The 13,670-nt window shown below is 47.5% G+C and overlaps 1 protein-coding gene across 1 annotated transcript in view; it reads left to right on the forward strand.

Annotated features, from left to right (window-relative positions):
• Window positions 1-13,670, forward strand: part of MFAP5 (microfibril associated protein 5) — a 119,115-nt gene that overhangs the window by 91,422 nt on the left and 14,023 nt on the right. The gene's annotated exons all lie outside the window — the stretch shown is intronic.

Raw genomic sequence — 13,670 nt, forward strand, 5'->3', positions numbered from 1 at the left:
AGCCCTGTGTCAACCTGCAAAACAATTTCAGCTGAAGCCATTCTCTCTCATGCTTGCTCCTGCTTCATTTCTTGGTTGCCATTCAAGGAGGGAGGGATGGGGGAATTTAGGAATGTGGTGCCTCAGCTGCTAGTCAAAACATCTACCAGCCAGAGTGTGAACCAAGGTCACATCAACGGACATCTGTTGGAGCTGAGCAGGAACCTGTGGCTGACTTGATTAGCCCATATGACCTAAAAGACACAGGGGTAGGGAAATCCTATTCTTTTAACTATCACTGAGCACGGGCCTATTTAGACCTAGCTTCAACTTTCTAAATGCTGACATGATGCACTCAATAAAGCATTTCTTGAACCTGAGCAAACTGTCAGAGTCTTGACTGTTTCTTCCAACATATAAATAACAAGAAAAAAATCAAGGAAGCAGTCAGTCCACTAAAGAGAGAAGAAGACAAGGAAGTAACAGGCAACAGAGAGAAAGCAGAGCTGCTTAACTCATTCTTTGCATTGGTCTTCATGCAAAAAGAATGTATAGCCCTACCAGAAACATAACTGTAAAAAACAGACTGGAAATAAAAGTTAAAATAAGCCAAAAAAAAAAAATAGTAAGAGAACACCTGCCTGATCTTGATGAACACAAATCATGAGGACCTGAGGGATTACATCCCAGAGTTCTAAAGGAGCTAGCAGATGTCATCTCAGAACAACTGTGTAAGGACTGCCTCTCCCTCTAACCTAACAAAGTGGAGACTCTTGAAATGGAGTATTTCAAAAGGAACCTTTTATTAAGTGGAAGTGACAGCAATGAATTCAAAGTAACATCTGAATACCCTTAGGCAAGAGAAGTAGGATTAAAGCAGTAGAGACCCCTCCCTTTAGCCAGAATGCAGATTTTACACAATACACAAGTGTGAAGATGTTTTCTTTATCAGCTGCCCTGAGAACTGGATAAGCATGCATTCCCTTTGCAATTCTCCGTTATCCTTTAAAGTGAAACAACCCACATGGCCGTCATAAACATTCCCCAAATATAAGGAGATCTCAGGGCACTTCAGCACCAGGATATAGGTTGTAAAATATCTATTGACACAGGCAATGCTAATAAATCGAATCCAGCCACCTCCCTTCCCCCAATTGAATGTCAGTATCACTCTTAGAGATCTGACATGCTGCCTTTCTTAGAAGAAGAAAGGGTGCACCTGTGAAAAGATATAAACAAAAAATCCATTATCGTATTTTAACAAGGTTTGTTAGGGTATTGGGAGTAAAATTTTCTCAGTAAGGTAGGAGCCCTAACATTGAGTTTAGCGATCCATTCGTTTTGGGATGAGGGTAAATCTTTCCAAGCAACTAAGTATTGTATTTTGCTTCTGTGGATCCTAGAGTCAAGGATTTTCTTGATTTCAAAGTGTTTTTCACCTTCAATCATGATGGGAACAGGTGGTGTAGATGCAGGTAGTCTGAAGGATGAGATTACCTCTCGTTTGAGTAAACTAATGTGAAATACTGGATGGACATGCCTGAATGTCTTTTGAAGGAGTAGTTCAACTGATACTGGATTGATGATCCTAGTAATAGGGAAATGTCCAATGAAATTTGGCCCTAATTTCTTAGATGGCTGTAATGATTTCAGGAATTTTGTAGATAAGTATACTCTATCTCCAACATGGAAAGGTTTGGGTTCCATTCTTTTCTTGTCAGCTTGAATTTTAAAAGCCTCTCTAGCTTCCTTTAAAGCTAATCTAACTACTGGCCATGTGTTTTGTAAAGTGTCCATCCACTCCTTAAGTGAGGGGATGGTAGGTTCTTCTGTGGGTAAATCAGGCATAGGGCTGAAATCCTGGCCTGTTGCTACTCTAAAAGGGGTAAAAAGTACTCGAATGTACAGAGTTATTAAATGCAACTTCAGGAAAAGGTAAAAATTTGGTCCAGTTATTCTGTTGAAAATTAATAAAACATCTTAAATATTGTTCTAGCACCAAGTTCACTCTCTCATAATTTCTGTTAGCACATGTGTGATGTGATGAGCTCAACCCCTGGGCAGTGCCAAGTAAGCTCAAAAATGCCCTCCAAAATTTGGAGGTGAATTGAACCCCTCTGTCGGAGATGATCCTTTGTGGAGCTCCATGAAGCCGATAAATGTGTATTAGGAATAATTTGGCTAAACTTTTAGCAGTTTAATTTAATTTAATTTAATTTCGAATTTATATACCGCCCTTCTCCCTGAGGACTCAGGGCGGTGTACAGCCAAGATAAAAAACATAGAATACAAATATTAAAACATTTAAAAATATATATAAAATTTGGCCCAAAAAATTAAAAATCACAGACTAATTAAAAGGATTTAAAAGTTTTAAAATTTCTTCTTAAGCCAACCCGGCTTGCTGGAAAAGATAGGTTTTCAGGGAACGACGGAAGGCATTGAGGTCCTGGATTCTTCTTATCTCCGGGGGCAACTGATTCCAGAGGGTGGGAGCCCCCACAGAGAAAGCCCTCCCCCTGGGGGCCACCAGCCTGCATTGTTTGGCTGATGGCACCCTGAGGAGGCCCTCTCTGTGGGAGCGCACGGGTCGATGGGAGGTCATCGGTAGCAGTAGGCGGTCTCGGAGATAGCTAGGCCCTATGCCATGGAGCGCTTTAAAGGTGATAACCAACACCTTGAAGCGCACCCGGAAGACCACCGGGAGCCAGTGCAGCTCGCGCAGGAGTGGTGTTACATGGGAGCGCCATGTTGCTCCCATCACTACCCGCGCTGCTGCATTCTGGACCAGCTGGAGCCTCCGGGTGCTCTTCAAGGGGAGCCCCATGTAGAGAGCGTTACAGTAGTCAAGGCGAGAGGTGACGAGGGCATGAGTGACTGTGCACAGGGAATCCCGATCAAGAAAGGGCCGCAACTGGCGAATCAGGCGAACCTGATAAAAGGTCCCCCTGGTAACAGCCGTCAGATGTTCCTCCAAAGACAGCTGCCTATCCAGGAGGACTCCCAGATTGCGAGCCCTTTCAGTGGGGGCCAAAGACTCGCCCCCAATAGTCAGTGATGGAGTCAACTGACTATATCGGGATGCCGGGAGCCACAGCCACTCAGTCTTGGAAGGGTTGAGCCTGAGCCTGTTCCTCCCCATCCAGATCCGCACAGCCTCCAGGCACTGGGACATCACTTCAAGGGCATCGTTGGGGTGGCCTGGGGTGGAGATGTACAGCTGGGTGTCATCAGCGTACTGGTGGTATCTCACCCCAAAGCCACGGATGATCTCGCCCAGCGGCTTCACATAAATGTTGAACAGAAGGGGCGAGAGGACCGATCCCTGCGGCACTCCACAAATGAGAGGCCTCGAGGTCGACCTCTGCCCCCCTGCCAACACAAACTGCGACCGGTCGGAGAGAAAGGAGGAGAACCACCGTAACACGGTGCCTCCCACCCCCAACTCTTCCAGCCGGTGCAGCATGATACCATGGTCGATGGTATCAAAAGCCGCTGAGAGATCTAATAGGACCAGAACAGAGGAATAACCCCTGTCCCGAGCCCTCCAGAGATCATCAACCAGCGCGACCAATGCCGTTTCCGTGCTGTGCCCAGACCTGAAACCTGACTGGAACGGATCCAGATAGGATGTTTCCTCCAGGAATTGTGGAAACTGTTGCGCGACCACACTCTCAACAACCTTCGCAATGAAGCGAAGGTTGGAGACAGGACGATAGTTAGCCAATATTGCTGGGTCCAGGGACGGCTTCTTGAGGAGAGGCCTCACCACCGCCTCTTTCAGGGCAGCGGGGAAGTGACCCTCACTCAAGGAAGCATTAATAACGCCCTGGAGCCAGCCTCGTGTAACCTCCCGGGAAGCCAGTACCAACCAGGAGGGACACGGGTCCAGTAAACATGTGGCCGCACTAAGTCTCCCCAAAATCCTGTCCACATCATCGGGAGTCACAGCATCAAACTCCTCCCAGATAACATTCTCAAGACTGTTCCTCGTCACCCTGCCCTGATCTACCCAGTCAGAGTCCAAATCCCCCCGGATCTGAGCGATTTTGTCATACAGGTATTGTCCGAAATCCTCCGCCCTGCCTTCTAAGGGATCCTCCCGCACTCCCAGATGGAGCAGGGCGCGGGTCACCCTAAACAGGGCGGCCGGACGATTCCCTGATGACGCAATAGAGGCGGAAAAGTAGTTAGACTTTGCCGTCTTTATCGCCACTAGGTAGGTCTTAATATGCGACCTTACCAGTGTTCGATCAGATTCAGCGAGACTGGCCCTCCAACCGCTCTCCAGGCGTCTTTTCCGGCGCTTCATTTCCCTCAGCTCCTCAGTAAACCAAGGAGCCACCCGGGATCGGCATCGGGTCAGAGGCCGCAAAGGCACAACTCGGTCCAAGGCCCCACCAGCCGCCCGATCCCAGGCGGCTACCAGGTCCTCGGCCGAGTCATGTGCTAGATCCTCAGGAAATGGCCCAAGCTCCGTCTGGAACCTATCAGGATCCATCAGGCGCCTGGGGCGGATCCATCTAATTGGATCCGCCTCCCTGCGGCGAGGGGTCGCGGTTCGAAGATCTAGGCGAAGGAGTGAGTGGTCAGTCCATGACAAGGGTTCCATGTCTATATCCCCTATAACAAGACCACTCAACCACTGGCCAGAGACAAAAATCAGATCCAGAGTGTGACCTCCCCTGTGAGTAGGGCCATGAACTAACTGGGTCAGGTCCATGGCCGTCATGGAAGCTATGAACTCCCGAGCCACCTCAGACGTTTCACCGACAGATGGCAAGTTGAAATCACCCATGACTAAAAGCCTGGGTGTATCTACTGCCACCGTGGCAAGGTATAAAATGTGCCTGTTTTGAAAACAGGTCTGTCACGACCCAAATAACAGTATTTCCCACACTTTCTGGCAGTTCTACAATAAAATCTATAGCAATCTCTCTCCATGGTGCTGAAGGTTCGGCTACTTTCTGTAAGAGTCCTGGGGTTTTCCCCTGATGTCTTTTTGCTGCTGCACAAATGGGGCAGCTAGCTACATAGCTTTCTACGTCCTTTTTTAGTGATGGCCACCAAAATTGTCTTTTAATTAGGTGTAAAGTTTTCACAAAACCAAAATGTCCAGCTAATTTGGAGTCGTGGCATCTTGTCATTAACATAGTCTTTGGCTGGCTGGAACATACAACTTTCCCCCAACCCTAGCTAAATTCTCTTTAAAGTACCCTGATAATAAGCCCAATTGGGCTTTTGAGCGCATGCACTAAAATAAGCCTCCCCCCGAAAATAAGCCCTCCCCAAAAATATTTAAACGCAGAGCTGGAAATCAGGTAAGATAGCAAGAGGAGCCCTATCTTGCTCCACGTGCCTCAAAATAATAAGACCTCCCCAAAAATAAGGCCAAGCGCTTTTTTCGGGGTTCAAAAAAATATAAAACAGTGTATTATTTTCGGGAAACACAGTACTGAGCCCATCATATTTGTTTTGGGGAGAGTTTCCTTGGGGTCATTAGAGCTTCTAAATTTTTATGATAAGTCCAGACTTCAAAAGGGATCTTACTCCCCTCTAGGAAGTGCCTCCAGGTTGAAAGTGCCCAACGAACTGCATAAGCTTCTTTCTCCCTAATGGCCCACCTTTGCTCAGTCTCATTCAACTTTTTGGATGTGTAAGCACATGATTGTAGTTGGTTTTGCTCATTTTTCTGAAGCAGGACCGCTCCTATTACCACATCGCTGGCATCTGCTTGTATGATGAATGGTTTCTCCGTATCCTGGTATTTTAGAATTGGTTCTGCTGAGAACAGCCGTTTAAGTTTTTCAAATGCAGCTTGGCGCTCCCTCTCTCTCTCTCTCTCTCTCACTATATATATATATATAGGGGGTATAGAGGGTGTTTGTATGTAGGTCTTTGGTTATTCGGGTTTTCTCCCGCGTAAAATTGGAGGTGTCTTGGCAACATTTCGATGAAGTCTCATTCATCATCTTCAGGCTGGTGTTCTCGGCTTCATGCTGCTAGGAGCAATGTGTGTGATCGCAGCTGTTTCTTCCTTTTAACTGCCAGTGGGGGTGTGAACTGATTGGGTGGGAGCTTGGCTGTGTTCTGATTGGTTGGGGGTTTGGCTATGCTCTGATTGGATGGGGGGTTGGCTGTGCTCTGATTGGCTGGGTGTGTGTTCAGTTTAGGTGGGGGCTTGGTTGTGCTCGGGTTAGTCTGAGTAGCAGGGGGATTTGAGCTGGTGAGCTGTGTTGCTGTTGTTTGGCTTCATGTTCGTGGCTGTGCCATCTCTTCATGTTGGGTGTCAGTCTGCTTCATGTATGGATTGGAGGGGTTTAAAGTGGCTAATGATGCAGCTGTGGTCTGGCTTCTGGTCCGTGGTCGTGCCTGATCATCAGTGTGGGTTTGAGTCTGCTTTCTGCATGGATGTGTGGTGGTTACATCCTGTGTGGCTCTCGTGAGTGTGGGTCTGGTGTCATTCTTTGTGTTAGGGACTCGTTTGTCAATAAGGGCGGGTTTCCAAATGGCTGGCAGGTGGGAGGTATCATCTCGTTTATTCATGCTGTGTGGACGTTTTTCTATCTCAATGGCTTCTCTGATTATTCTGTTGTTAAAATGTTCAGTTTTGGCAATAGTTCTGGTCTTTTTAAAGTCAATATCATGTCCTGTGGCTTTGAGGTGTTGGACCAGGGAAGAAGTTGGTTCCTCTTTTCTAACTGAGTTCTTGTGTTCTTCAATGCGTGCACTCATTGAAGCAGCATTATGCTGTCTGCTGCAAGATTTAAGGGACAGCAGACAGCATAATGCTGCTTAAATGTCTGATAAAGCCTAGAAAATAGTGATTTGGGATGTCACTTAACTATGGCTATACAAACATCTTGATTTACGTAGGAAAAACCCTGGCTAGAACAGTAATGCACATATAGACCTACGAAAAAAAGAATATATACCTTTAATAGATACTATACCTTTACAGGGAGGATATATAAGATGTGGGTGTGGCTTACTGATGAAAGCAAACGAGCTGGAAATAGATCTATATAAGTCTCCCACCTGGCAGGAAAAACTTGCTGGCTGCCAGAAAAGAAAAAAGCCCAGAATCGAGTGAATGTGATTCTACTGAGCTAGGGCTGCAGAAAAACCTTGGTTATGTAGGAGAAACCTGGCTAGAGGAAAAACATATGTGTGTGTGTGTGTGTGTGTTAATATCTTGGGTTTCTTCCCGTGTAATTGTAAACATATCCTTAAAAGGGTAGTAGCAACGTTTCGACGAAATCACGTTCGTCATCTTCTGGCTGATGTTCTCGGTTTGGTGCTTATGGGCAAACTGTGTGATCGTAACTGAAGTTTTTCTATGAAAAGAGGCAAAGGTGTATTCTGATTGGTCAACAGTGTTGTTGTATTCTGATTGGCTGATGACGTAGCTGTATTTTGATTGGGTGGAAGCGCTGTTGCTTGGTTGTGGGTCAATGGGTAAGTTATGCTGGAACTGGTGGCAACACAGGCATTTTGATGAACCTTTGATCTATGGTTTATATTTTGTGTTAAGATTCGTCTGTCTATGAGAGCAGGTTTCCAAATAGTAGGCAGACGGAAAGTGTCATCACGTTTATTCATACGATATGGTCTTTTCTCTATTTCAATGGCCTCTCTGATTATTCTGCCATTGAGATGTTCTATTTTTGCAACTGTTTTTGTGTTATTAAAATTAATATTATGTCCTGTGGCATTTATGTGTTGTACTAATGATGATGTGTGTTCTTTCTTTTGTACTGAATTTTTATGTTCCTCGATGCACACACTCATTCTTCTGTTGGTCTGTCCAATATATGTTGAGGGGTAGGAAGCACACCAGATTTTGTATATGCCTTGATCTTCTAATTCTATTTTGTCTTTAGGGTTTCTCAGAATAGACGATATCTTTCTATCTGTGCAAAATATGGTTTTGATGTTGTGTCTATGTAGTATTTTGCTAATTTTATCCGTTGTTCCTTTTATATAGGGCAAGATGGCTTTCCCATTGTTTTGTTCCTCTTGTTGATTTCTCTTCTGTCTGGGTGTTACATGCTGGATCATACTGATGATTTTATTTCTACAGAACCATTTGATGTCAGTATGTTAGTTAATGTATATAATTCTGTTTGTAAATGTGCTTCATCAGCCAGACATTTAGTTCTTGTGGTTAATTAATGAATTAATTAATTAATTAATCAGCGAAGAGATCCAGCAAAGAATCATTCTCAGAGAGAAATCATCCAGATGTCCTAAGCTCTATGGTCTCCCCAAGATACACAAAGAAGAAATCCCACTTGACTCATAGTCAGCTCCATAGGCTCATCTCTACAAAACCTAGCCAAATTTCTTGCCAAACAACTACAGCCCTATGCAGAATCCATCACCTCACATGTAAAAAACTCATTCCAGTTCATAGAGATCATAAAGAAACAAAACTTACAGCCCAGTGACCTACTCGTGAGCTTCGATGTCATATCCCTCTTCACCCAAGTACCAATCAAAGAAGCCTTGACAGCTATCCAAAACAAATATAACCCCCCCAAGCACATCCTAGATCTGACCAACCACTGCCTATCCAACACATATTTCATCTATAAAGGACAAAAATACAAACTAATAGAAGGAGCACCCATGGGATCACCCCTCTCACCTGTCATCGCAAACCTCTACATGGAAGATTTTGAAACCCAAGCCCTTGAAAAATCGGCTCACAAACCCAAACTCTGGCTCAGATATGTAGACGACACCTTTGTAATCTGGCCACACAGGAAAGAAAAACTGGACAACTTCCTCACACACCTCAACAGCCTACACCCCAAAATAAAGTTCACCATGGAAACAGAAGCTAACAACCAACTTCCCTTCCTGGATGTCTTAGTCTACAAGAAATCCAATGGCTCCCTAGGACACACCATCTACCAGAAGAAAACACACACAAACCGCTAACTGCACGCACTCTCACACCACCACCCAGCACAGATCAACTCCATAGCCAAGACACTCATCTCCAGAACAAAACACTTAGCTGACGAACACCTAAAAACTGAACTACACACTCTCACTAACGTACTAACATCCAACAGATTCCAAAGAAATAAGATTACTAACCTAATCCAAAAAGAAACCCCCACTAAAATCCAAGACAGAGAACAAGAAAATGGCAAAGCCCTCCTCCCATACATAAAAGGCACCACAGAGAGAATCAGCAAGATCTTCCACAAACACAACATCAAGACAGCATTCTGCACAAACTGAAAAATATCCACCATCCTAAGAAACCCCAAAGACAAAATTGAGTTAGAAAATCAAGGAGTATATGAAATCCCATGCACCGCCTGCCCCACCACTTACATCGGACAAACCAACAGAAGGATAAGTGCACGCATTGAAGAACCCAAGAACTCAGTCAGAAAAGAGGAACTAACTTCTTCCCTGGTCCAACACCTTAAAGCCACAGGACATGAAATTGACTTTAAAAAGACCAGAACTATCACCAAAACTGAACACTTTAACAACAGAATAATCAGAGAAGCCATCGATATAGAAAAATGCCCACATAAACGAGATGATACCTCCCGCCTACCAACCATTTTGAAACCTGCCCTTATTGACAGATGAGTCCCTAACACAAATAATGACACCAGACCCACAATCACGAAAACCACACAGGATATCACCACCACACATCCACGCAAAAAGCAAACCCAAACCCACACCGATGATGAGGCATGACCACAAACCAGAAGCCAGACCACAGTTGATGGTATCAAAAGCCACTGAGAGGTCTAACAGGACCAGAACAGAGGAACAACCCCTGTCCCAGGCCCTCCAGAGATCATACACCAATGCGACCAATGCCGTCTCTGTGCTGTACCCAGGCCTGAAGCCGGACTGGCACGGATCTAGATAGACAGTTTCATTCAGGTACGTGGGAGCTGTCGCGCAACCACACTCTCAACAACCTTCGCAATAAAGCGAAGGTTGGAGACCGGATGGTAGTTTGCCAGAGAAGGCTTCTTGAGGAGGGGCCTCACCACCGCCTCTTTCAAGGCGGGAGGCAAGAAACCCTCTCTCAAAGAAGCATTTATAATCCTCTGGAGCCAGCCTCGTGTTACCTCCCAGGTGGCCAGTACCAGCCAGGAGGGACACGGGTCCAATAAACATGTGGCTGCATTTAACCTCCCCAGGATCCTGTCCACGTCCTCAGGAGTCACAGGGTTGAACTCGTCCCAGATAACATTCTCAAGACCGGCCTCAGTCACCTCATCAGGATCTACCCAGTCAGAGTCCAAGCCTTCCTGAATCTGAGCAATTTTATCATGCAGATACTGTGCAAAATCCTCAGCCTGCCCTTGCAAGGGGTCCTCCCGCGCTCCCTGATGTAGGAGGGAGCGAGTCACCCTAAACAAGGCGGCTGGGCGGTTATCTGCCAATGCAATAAGAGCAGAAAAGTAATTACACTTTGCCGCTTTTATTGCCACTAAATAGGTCTTAATATGAGACCTAATTAGTGTTCGGTCAGATTTGGAGCGACTAGCCCTCCAACCACTCTCTAGGTGTCTTTTCTGGCACTTCATCTCCCTCAGCTCCTCGGAGAACCAAGGGGCCAGGCAGGTTTGGCGCCAGGTCAGAGGCCGCAAAGGCACGACTTGATCCAGAGCACCGGCGGCCGTCCTATCCCAGGCGGCCACCAGGTCTTCAGCCGAGTCCTGAGCCAGAGTTTCAGGAACTGGCCCAAGCTCCCTCTGGAACCTATCAGGATCCATCAGGCGCCTGGGACGGAACCACCTGGTCGGTTCCGCCTCCCTGCGGTGGGGAGCAGCAGTCAAAAAGTCCAGCCTCAGGAGAGAATGGTCCGACCATGACAGGGGTTCAATAACTATATCCCCTATATCCAGGCCACTCAACCACTAACCAGAGACAAAAACCAAGTCCAGAGTGTGTCCTCCCGCATGAGTAGGGCCAAGAATTAGTTGTGTCAGGTCCATGGCTGTCATGGAAGCCATAAACTCCCGAGCCATCCCAGACGCCTCACCGGCAGACGGCAGGTTGAAATCCCCCATGACCAAAAGTCTGGGGGTATCAACTGCCACCCCGGCAATAACGTTGAGAAGCTCGGGCAGGGCCGCTGTCATGTGTCAGGGAGCCAGGTATGTGATCAGCAGGCCCACCTGCATCCCATGGCCCCACTTCACCAGGAGAGCACTGAGCTCCTCCACACCCCGCTCCCCGCCTTCTGTTCCATGCCCCTGTGTTGAGCCTGACCTATACCCTTCCCTCCCCACCCCCTGCCCCAAGCCCCTTAAAAGATTACAAAAAGACAATTTTAAAAAACCCCGCAGCCCCCTCTTTGTGGCATGCCACCTCTCGGGGTTCCAAAACCCGTCATCGAGGTAGGCCCTTGATAGAGTGGAGGGCCAAGCCTGTGAGAGGGGGGAGTCTCGCAGACCAAGAAGCTCTGCTGCTGAATACATCTTGACCACAGCGGATGGGAGTGACCATATCCTAGGGGTCCATATAAAAGGTCCAGGGGAGAAACATGGAAATGGGAGTCTCAATGTCAGCCTCCGCTTTCACTGCTTCAGCTGCCATAAGAAACGGAGGGGGGGAACTAGTCAGGGGGCCGAGGGGAGGGAAGAGCGCAGGAGGTGTCTTTCCAAGAAATGAAACTTATTCTCCAAAGGAGCCGTTAGACCAACCGTCACACATTCCTGATGGATGACGTTGCCAGATGTGATTCCACCTGACCTTTGGAAGACCTGTGGATTGGATGATGGATGATGAACACAGGCCGGGGGGGATGCTATCTAGTTGCTATTTCACGCGTTTTGCTCACTTCCACCTTTACCTGGGTTGCGAACATTTCATATTCAGTAAAAGTACAAATCTCTATAAAATTATGGAGTTTGGGTCTTTCTTTCCTGAATTTTGAAGGAAGCATACCTGACACTCAAACATTTTCACAAGACCAGGTCCACTGTCCCCTCACAACAGAGGACAAAGTCAAGTTCCAGGTCGACCACAATCCAAGGGGAGGGGGTAGATCCAACCACCCTCTCACGGTGGTTCGGTCAGCTGGTCAGCCCCCTCTTGTGGTGAGATGGCAGCGATGAACCAATGCAGACAGCACAGCACCCGGGGCTCAGGTCCAAAACCGCCCTCTCACGGCGGTTGGTCCGATGGTCAAGTCCCCTCTGCTGGCAAAGTGCAAAAAGATTTGATGTCATCCCAATTCAGCCCCCAGGGCCCCCGACACCAGGGCCACCCTCTCACGGTGATTAAACTGATGCCCAGCCCCATCAGCTGACAGGATGGAGACATGTACCAGCCCCCATAGTCCTCCCCACAGTTAGGGAAAGTTCAGATGGAAATGAGCTTGGCGTCAAGTGAATCAGTAGGCTAGCAGCCGGTCCTAGGTGGGCACAGTCCCAGTAGAGAAAGCACTGGAAAGAAATAGGGGCAGTTGTCTCTAGCCCCCCAGCCCCCACATAACCAAATGGAGGCCTCCCAAGGTCTAAAAAGAAATCTCACTCCAGGTCCTCGCCCAACCCAAAAAGGCGGACGGTCTCCTGGCCTCATTGCCCCCCCACATTGCCCCCCCTCCCCACCAGCGCCCTCTGGACCACCATCGCAGCTGCCATCGTCGTGCCGTCGCCGCCGCCATCGCCGCCGTTACACACAGGAGTCTGGCAGCATCCCAGAGATCTTCTGGGAAACCAGCAACTCCCACAGCACTCCGGGCAAACCCCTCAGGCCTGGGAAGTTGCCGTGCAGCAAGCGCCCCCGGCAAAAACGCCGCCATGCCGTTCCGATGCCTAGATGGGCTCCAGCTGAAGGGAAACGCTGCTGTTGCCCAGCTGACGCAGTCCGCTGCTCCTGACATCGCCCGATGCTTACTCTCTGCCCCCAGCCTCAATATCCGGAGGGGAGTAAACCCTCTCCGTGCAAGCAGAGAGTTCTCCTAACCGGGCCTGGGGTCGCAGATCTTCACAACGACCCCCAAAAGGCCCCAAATGGTAGGTCAACTCCCATCCTCAGGCTGCGATCTCAGCAAACTGTTGCCATCTTGGGCATGCACAATTATGACCATGATGCTTCCTAGAATCCAAGATTTCCTTAACTTCAAAATGTTGTTCCCTTTCCATCAGTATGGGGACCGGAGGAGAGTCCTGGTTCGGATGCAAAGGGGACGAATGTTCCGGTTTCAGTAAGCTAACATGAAACACAGGGTGGATTCATCTCAAATTTTTTGGCAATTCCAATTCAACTATGACTGGGTTGATGAGTCTAGTGATTGGGAAAGGCCCCTCATACTTTGGTCTGAGCTTTTTTGATTTCTGGGAGGTCTGTAAATATTTGGTGGAAAGATAAACCATATCGCCCACTTTGTAAACGTGTGCCGGGCACCTCTTTTTGTCAGCTTGAGCTTTATGTGCTCGGTGTGTGTCATCTAAAGCTTTTCGAGTTACTGCCCAGGTACCCCGTAGCTGTTCGATCCACTCAATTAAAGAGGGGTTCTGTGGGTTATCCTGTGGTAGCTCTGGGATTGGCACAAACTCTTGGCCAGAGGCCACCTTAAATGGAGTGAAACCGGTGCTGCCTATGTATGGAGTTATTATATGCCACCTCTGCAAATGGCAATAAGTCCACCCAGTTATCTTGCTGGTAATTTATGTAACATCTTAGGTACT

The sequence above is a fragment of the Pantherophis guttatus genome, chromosome 2, assembly GCF_059756535.1.
Source record: "Pantherophis guttatus breed Tessera chromosome 2, ASM5975653v1, whole genome shotgun sequence".
NCBI lineage: Eukaryota > Metazoa > Chordata > Lepidosauria > Squamata > Colubridae > Pantherophis > Pantherophis guttatus.